Source organism: Porites lutea, chromosome 3 (assembly GCF_958299795.1).
Source record: "Porites lutea chromosome 3, jaPorLute2.1, whole genome shotgun sequence".
In the NCBI taxonomy this organism is placed as follows: domain Eukaryota; kingdom Metazoa; phylum Cnidaria; class Anthozoa; order Scleractinia; family Poritidae; genus Porites; species Porites lutea.
Genome location: NC_133203.1, coordinates 37,570,301 through 37,577,800, shown reverse-complemented (window position 1 = coordinate 37,577,800; position 7,500 = coordinate 37,570,301). Strand labels below are relative to the sequence as shown.

Genomic DNA, 7,500 nt, shown 5'->3' with positions numbered 1-7,500 from the left:
CAATAAACATATTTGGAAAGAAAAGTTTAAGTTTGAGGATATTAGAAACGCTTGTGTTTATCTTCCTTCCGATCATTTTATGTTTAAATTTGATCTCAAATCTGGCTACCACCATATTGATATTTTGCAGGATCATCAAACTTTTTTAGGGTTTTCTTGGGTTGTTAATGGCGTTAGGAAGTTTTTTGTGTTTACAGTTCTCCCTTTTGGGCTGTCCTCAGCTCCTTATATTTTCACTAAGGTTGTTCGTGTTCTCGTCCGATATTGGAGAAGTCATGCTGTGAGAAAAACAGTTTACCTTGATGACGGGCTTGGTTCCGCCCGTGATTTCGCTCGCTACGAAGCTGCTTCATTATTTGTTAAGACTTCGCTTCAGCTTTCTGGTTTCCTGCCTAATGACAGTAAATCGATTTGGCAACCAACTTCTTGTTTAGTCTGGTTGGGTTATTGTATTGATTTAGCCGTTCATACTATTTCCATTCCTTCGAATAAGATTCTCAGTGTCGTTCAGGTTATTGATTCAATTCGTTCTCAGTATCCTTCTAGTACTGCTAGAAAATTGGCTCAGTTTGTCGGTAAGGTTATCTCTATGGGTTTCGTCTTGGGTAACATTACTCGTATTATGACAAGGTATTCTCATTTTGATATTTTAAGAAGCCCTACATGGGACGAAAAAATTTCCCTGTCAGATTCAACTCTGAAGGAATTATGTTTTTGGAAAGAGAACATTTCTTCCCTAAATAGTAGGCGCCTCTTGTCTACACAGTTCCATTATTCCCGTGTGTGTTATTCCGATGCGAGTTCTACAGGCTGCGCCAGGTATATGTTAGATCTTCACAACACCATTTCTCACAAGTTGTGGAGTGTTGATGAGGCGCAGAAGAGCTCCTCTTACAGGGAACTTAAGGCCGTTTCCCCGGGTCTAGAATCTTTTTTGCCTTTACTCAAAGGGCGAACTATTTAGTGGTATACTGACAATCAGAGTGTTGCTAGAATTGTTGAAGTAGGAAGCATGGAGGAAGATTTGCAATGCTTAGCTTTGCGTATTTTTAGTATGTGCTTGGTCAGTTGCATCACATTGGAATTTGAATGGATTCCGAGATCGGCTAATGATAGAGCTGATTTTTTGAGCAGAATTGTGGATTATGATGATTGGCGGGTCAACAGGGACTATTTCCTTTTGGCCGAAGAGAAATGGGGTCCTCACTCTGTGGACCGGTTTGCGAATCATGAGAATACTCAGTTGCCCCGTTTTAATAGCAGGTTTTGGTGCCCTGGTACAGAGGCGGTTGATGCCTTTTCTGTTTCTTGGGCGGACGAGAATAATTGGCTCGTTCCACCTATTTTTCTCATCCCCAAGGTCATTAATCACATGGTTGCCCTCGGCGGTCGCGCTACACTTGTTGTTCCTGCTTGGCCTTCTGCCCCATTTTGGCCTTTAATTTTTACTGACGAGGGTTTGTCTCCCATATTCTCTGATATTTTTGAGATCCCCTTAGGTACTGATGTTTTCGTTTTGGGTAACTATAAAAATTCCCTTTTTGGATCACCTAATTTTCGTTCAGGGGTTTTGTTCTTGCGGTTTTCCTAGAGAGGCCTTAGTTAACCCCCCCTTTTTTTCAGTCTTGCAGGAGGTTTTTCTCTGCAGTTTATAGAGTTCTTACGCTCATACCACATGGTATCCGAGTATTTTGGGATGCACTTGGATCCTTGTTTTGTGGACCACTTGGTCTTTTTTATTACGCAAGGGCCACTTTGGCCCTTAGTGGTAATATTTTTCTGTGTTTTTCTTGGGACCACTTGGACCCAACCTTACCTTGTTTCACTACGTGTTGTATTTTTCTGATATATTTCTTTTTCTTTGGTCATTTTATTTTCTCTATTTTTTGCTTCAGATGTCAAAGCAGCTGCCAGTCGGACGTTTGGCGTTTTACTGTGTGAGAAGTTTTGGCTCTCTGCCTTTAATTCTCGAGCTGATAACACAGTTATTAATTATTGTAAATCATTTTGTAAGTTTAAAGCGTGGTGCTTGCAGAGCACTGGGGAGGTTTCTTTTCTCCCAGCTACTTCCTTCACAGTTTCCTTGTATTTGCGCCATTTATTAGAAAATTCGTTAGGTAGTTCCACCATTTACGGCGTTTTTTACGCTATTAACTGGGTACATAAGTTATCAGGTTTTGAGAATCCCAATCCGTGTGGCAACTTTCTCGTCAGGTCTATTGTTGAGGCTTCCAGTCGTGCTCCTCGTAAACCTGTCAGGAAGGTGGAGCCCATTACCCCAGAGATCCTTGGCTTAATTTTGCAGCATTATGGGGAAAGTAGTAACTTACTTGATATCGGGTTTGTCTGTATGTGTTTACTCGCATATGCTGGCTTTTTCCGCATTTCCGAGCTTTTAAGCATTAGGAGATCTAATATTGTAACTGAAGATCTCTATCATAAGATTTTCATAGAAGCTAGCAAGACTGATGGGTACAGAGAGGGTTCCTTGGTTTATATTGCCAAGACTGGCAAATTTACTTGCCTTTATACATACCTTATTAAGTACTTAGAAGCTGCCAGGATTCCTTCTTTTTCTCAGAATTTCATTTTCAGATCCTTACGGTACGACAAGGATTTGAAGGGCAATGTCTTGTCTTCAAAGCCCCTCACTGCTAGCAGGGCGGGAGAAATTCTTAAGGGGAAGCTGAAAGCTATTGGATTAGAGGAGCTACTTCCGCTGCTAATCTGAATGTTCCAGATCGGCTTTTCAAAGTTCACGGAAGGTGGAAGTCAGATTCAGCTAAAGACGGCTACGTCCACGATAAAGTCGACTCGCATCTTTATGTTCCTTTGCACATTGGAATTTAATTTATTCAATTTTTGTACGAGTGCGTTTAGATTCAGTTTGTATTTTTCCTATCATTTATACTTCTGTATCATGTAAGTTGTGTTTGTTAGAAGGTCGTATTATACCACTGCCGACCTATTCCTCCTATATACAATAAATTCATTATTGTGTAATTGCTTGTGTGTGTTTCATTATTTCAGAGTTAAGAGCATAAATAAGTTATTTTCGGTACGCAGTTTAGAAAATAACTTTAACTAAAAAGACATTGGGTGACCGTGCTTTTTTAGCTGCAGCACCTAAACTGTGGAATGGGTTACCATCACAAATACGAAATGAGCCCAATTTTCATAGGTTTAAAGGTTTCCTTAAGACCCATTTTTTTAGATTAGCTTTTTTAACGGATTTTTAGGATTATGTATATATTATACTTTTATAGATCCATTTTTTTTTATATACAATATTTTTAGTTATTTTGGATAACTTATTAATGTAGATAATTTACTTTCATGTAATGCGTATTTGATCATATTTAAATGTATTTTGCGTATTATAAATATTATTATTATTATTGTTACAATATAAGAGATCAAAACCTTATCGAACACATCTTCTTAATACACCAGTGTTTTCGTGATGGATCATTCAAGTCTCATAGACATAATTCGTAGCGAACACTTCACCTTAGTACAAATTTGAGAAGAAAACAAATTGCAGTTGGTCAACACGGTTAACGTCTTGATGAATTATTTATCTTCGTATCCTGCCTGGATCATAGAGTCTGGTTTACACGATTTGGAAACGTCAAATCAGCTACAGATAATCCTACAAAATACTAACCGGGTTTTAGAATCGCACCATCAGCTGACAGCGGAAATTTCAGTTACATTGACTGTGTTAGACGCCTTGGAAGAAGCAATTTTACGGCTCCACTGAGCGTGGGGCATCACAAACGGCTCTATTAAGAGTCACAACCTGATCAAAAAGCTCATGGCCAACAGAAACAATTTTGTATACTGATATTAGGAAAGCTTAGGAAAAATATTTCCGAGATTTGCCTGCTGGAATATTTTATTACCTTTAACAAGGTCACCAAACGACCGTTTCCTGCGTTTCTTCCTAAATACATTGAAAACAATTTTTAGACTATCCAGTGGATATCTAGAAATGCATTCTAGGCTGCGCTAAAAAAATTGTATGGTTGGGACATCACTAATTAATCTTAAAAATCACACTGCATTGTCAATACAGGTTCCCACCCGAGGGGTTCTATAAATCGAGTGCTGTCGAAAGAATTTAGAGCAAAAAATTCTGAATGACTCATGCATGTTAGACTGTTTTACTCAAACTTTATTGGAATGACAGCTGACTCACAAAACACACATTTCATGCTAAATTGACAAGGTGTCTGGAAATAAAGTTAGGAATTCAAAAGTTGTCGCTTGTATATAGTTTGGGCAAAAATACTACATGTATATGCAACCAATTTCTTTGAAAACCAACCTATTAACGAAATTTGCAGTCATTTGAGCGAAAAGGCGTCAAAAGGCAGGTCTTTCAGCCCGAGAAGCTCCAAAATCACAGCAACGAAGGAAAAGGAAAGGAGGAAAGGAAAGGAGAAAAGGGAAGAGCGAGGAGAAGGAAAGGAGGAGAAGAAAAAAACAAGCAATGGTTGCACTATTAGTGTTTATAATAGCTACTTTGGAGATAGTTTTTGGCCGAAAACAAGAGCATAATACCATCAACTGACGTGATACAACTCACTTTGACTCTGAAGATGACTACTGCACAGGTTGTCGAAACGTCACTCACTGTCAACAACAACAGTCCTATTCAGGACTACCTTCACCCAGACGATCAAACCCAACCTACTTTTGAAATGGCTCCTGGGTTAAAACCTTTCACAAAAAAAAAACTGTTGGACGCAAGAGGTCCATTTGGTGATAACGTTATCAAAAATACGGCTAGATATATATTAAGGAAATTCAGTTATTGCTATGAACGATTTGTTCCTAATTGTTTTTCTGCGTGAGTCTATTTCAGTAGGATACTGGTTTCCCCCAAAGGCCTATTATTATTATTATTGTTGTTGGCTTTTCAAACCTACGAGGCCAACTTTTCTGGCAGTTTGTATATAATATGAATTTCGACAGTATGATAATCATTACTCTGAATTTTGTTTCATGATTACGCGGCAGGGTCATGCTGTCTATTGTTGATACTGGGATTTGAGGCCACCTGTTTAATGTGAATACCAATAACTTACCTGTCCTGAAATGTCAGCAGCTACTATGGCCAGATTTTTTATCGCAGAAATCTTTTGACTCGTCCAAAAAAATAATACTTGCGTCATCACTTGGTGTTCGTGTTCGGTGGTGAAATAAATAATAACTGCCAAGTTTAAATTACATGACGCCACTCTAACCGATCAATGATGATACAGCGTGCAGATGATACAGAACCAAGAATAGATTGAAAATAATTTTCAAGTGAAGAGACCAGAGGCAGGGCCAGACGGTCATGTATGGAGAAAATTTTTCAAAATTTTGCATAGGGGCCTAACTCTACAGTCGCTTAGCTGCAACGGCTATTTGTGTATTCCCGATCGCTTGGTAATTCTAAATGAAGATTGAATACTTTCAAGAGAATCAGCTTTTACTAACAGCTTTTCGCAGGGGAAGCACATTAAGGCCTTATGTCCGTAGTTTCCAGTCAAACTGAATTGTTCACAACGAATATATTGGAGTTGAGCAAAACGTTTTTTGGAAAACTGCATAATAGCAAAGTGCAAATAGCAGTCAGTTTCAAGCTAATAACAATTAATTAATTACTCCCGCAGCACAAAAAGCAAAACTCTGAAAGCTGAACAAACCAGCCTTATTCAGCATTTTTACCCCATTTATTTTGCAGAATTGACGAGGGGGAGAAAGAAGATGAAGATGTTGCAGGATCAAAGACGTTATAAACAGCTCCCTCCTTCTGTCTTTCTTTGCTTTTTTAGTAACGATTACTAAATAACCAGGTCATTATCTTCTTCTTCATAATTTTATGAACACTAATGATGTTTTAACTGTTTTTTGTAAGGAGCAAAAATCAGCATCATACGGAGGAGATCGTGCCAGCAAAGAAGACTCGCGGGCCCAACAGCGAACAATGCTCAGCTGAGATAATTATACTAATCTTTTTCCTGGTATTGTGTTTATTAAAATGATGTGTTTAACAAGGTTTTGATCTCTTATATTGTAAACAAAGCATATACATTCATACTTTTCACTAGAGACTGACCGTGACTTTGAATTGCCGCTGGGGTTTCTGGTTCGTTGCGCCAGCAGAAATAGGACAAGACCCTGAACTGCACAGACACAAGACTCAATCTTATTTGCTACGTTGAACTTAAAAGTCAGAAATACGAATTGTTAATTCTTTTGCAATATTACATCAACCAAATTTCAGGACAGGTAAATTATTGAATATATTTTTGATAACAGCTATTGGTATGCAAATTTATGAACAAATGAGAAAGCGAAACCTGCCTGTAATTAAGCGATAAATTCTTTCCATTTTAACTTAGGAAAGCATTACGTGAAAATATTCGTTTTCTAGATTGCCTGCTTTTTTTATCCATTTGTATTGAAATACAACAAAATGATTTTGTGACTTGACTTTATGCGTTTAGTTGGCGACTCATATGAGGTGCGGACTAAACATAAGACGGATAGAGGCTTTTTGATGTTTCTGTAACTTTACATCAGCAAGATATTCAGTTTTAGAAGAGTGCCTTTAAAGGGAAGAACAGGAAAAAGACCATATATGGCTGTTTGTGACTCAGGACACAGTTGTCCGTATTACCTGGGTGAATTTTAGCGAAATATTCTTGGTTTGCATGCAGTGACGACTGTCATGTGATTTTTCTTTCTCCGCCATGTTGGCGTCCCTCAAATGTAAACAAATCTCTTCATTTCAGTCATTTTATTATGGTGCTTTGCGCTATGGTTGATTGTGGACGGAAAACTGGAAAAGGGAAAGCGGTTGCCACGTTTCGAATTCCTGCAATTACTACTCATCAAGGCAACGAAACGGAGGAGCTCACGAGAGAGAGAAGAATGCGATGGATTTCTGCGATAAGCCGAGATGATCTGATCGAACTAAAGCTTCACAACGAAAGGGTATGTAGCCGACATTTCATTTCAGGAAAGCCTGCACAATCGTGGGATAAATTTAATATTGACTGGGTGCCGACTCTTAATCTTGGGCATACAAAGAATACAAACACAATCGAGAACATGGAAGCATCAGTGACAAGAGCTGAAAGAGCAAAGAGGAGAAGACAGAGTACCATCGAACAACAAGAACAGGAGGTCGCAGAAAAACGGCGAGCTCTCCATGATACTGGCAAGCCTGTCTCCGAAATAAACTTCGTTGATGAGGAACTATTACGTCAAGAAGATGTTCACGATGAGGTAACAGACAATTGGTGCCAGGATTTCGAAGCAGAGTGTTATGTTCAAACCACGATGGACACAGACAGCAGCCAAGATGCGGAAACCAGTCGTTTCGCAAACGTCTCTGGTCAGTTCGCAAATGTGTAGAAGTCAGTTTGCAAACGGTTTAAAGGTCAATTCGCAAACGTTATAAACATTGATATGTCAACCTACGTTTTAACTGTACAGTTC

General features: G+C 38.7%; 1 pseudogene; it reads left to right on the top strand.

Moving 5' to 3' along the window:
* Positions 1–5,389: 5,389 nt before the first annotated feature.
* The window catches only part of LOC140932244 (uncharacterized), an 18,202-nt pseudogene continuing 16,091 nt past the window's right edge, over positions 5,390–7,500 (top strand).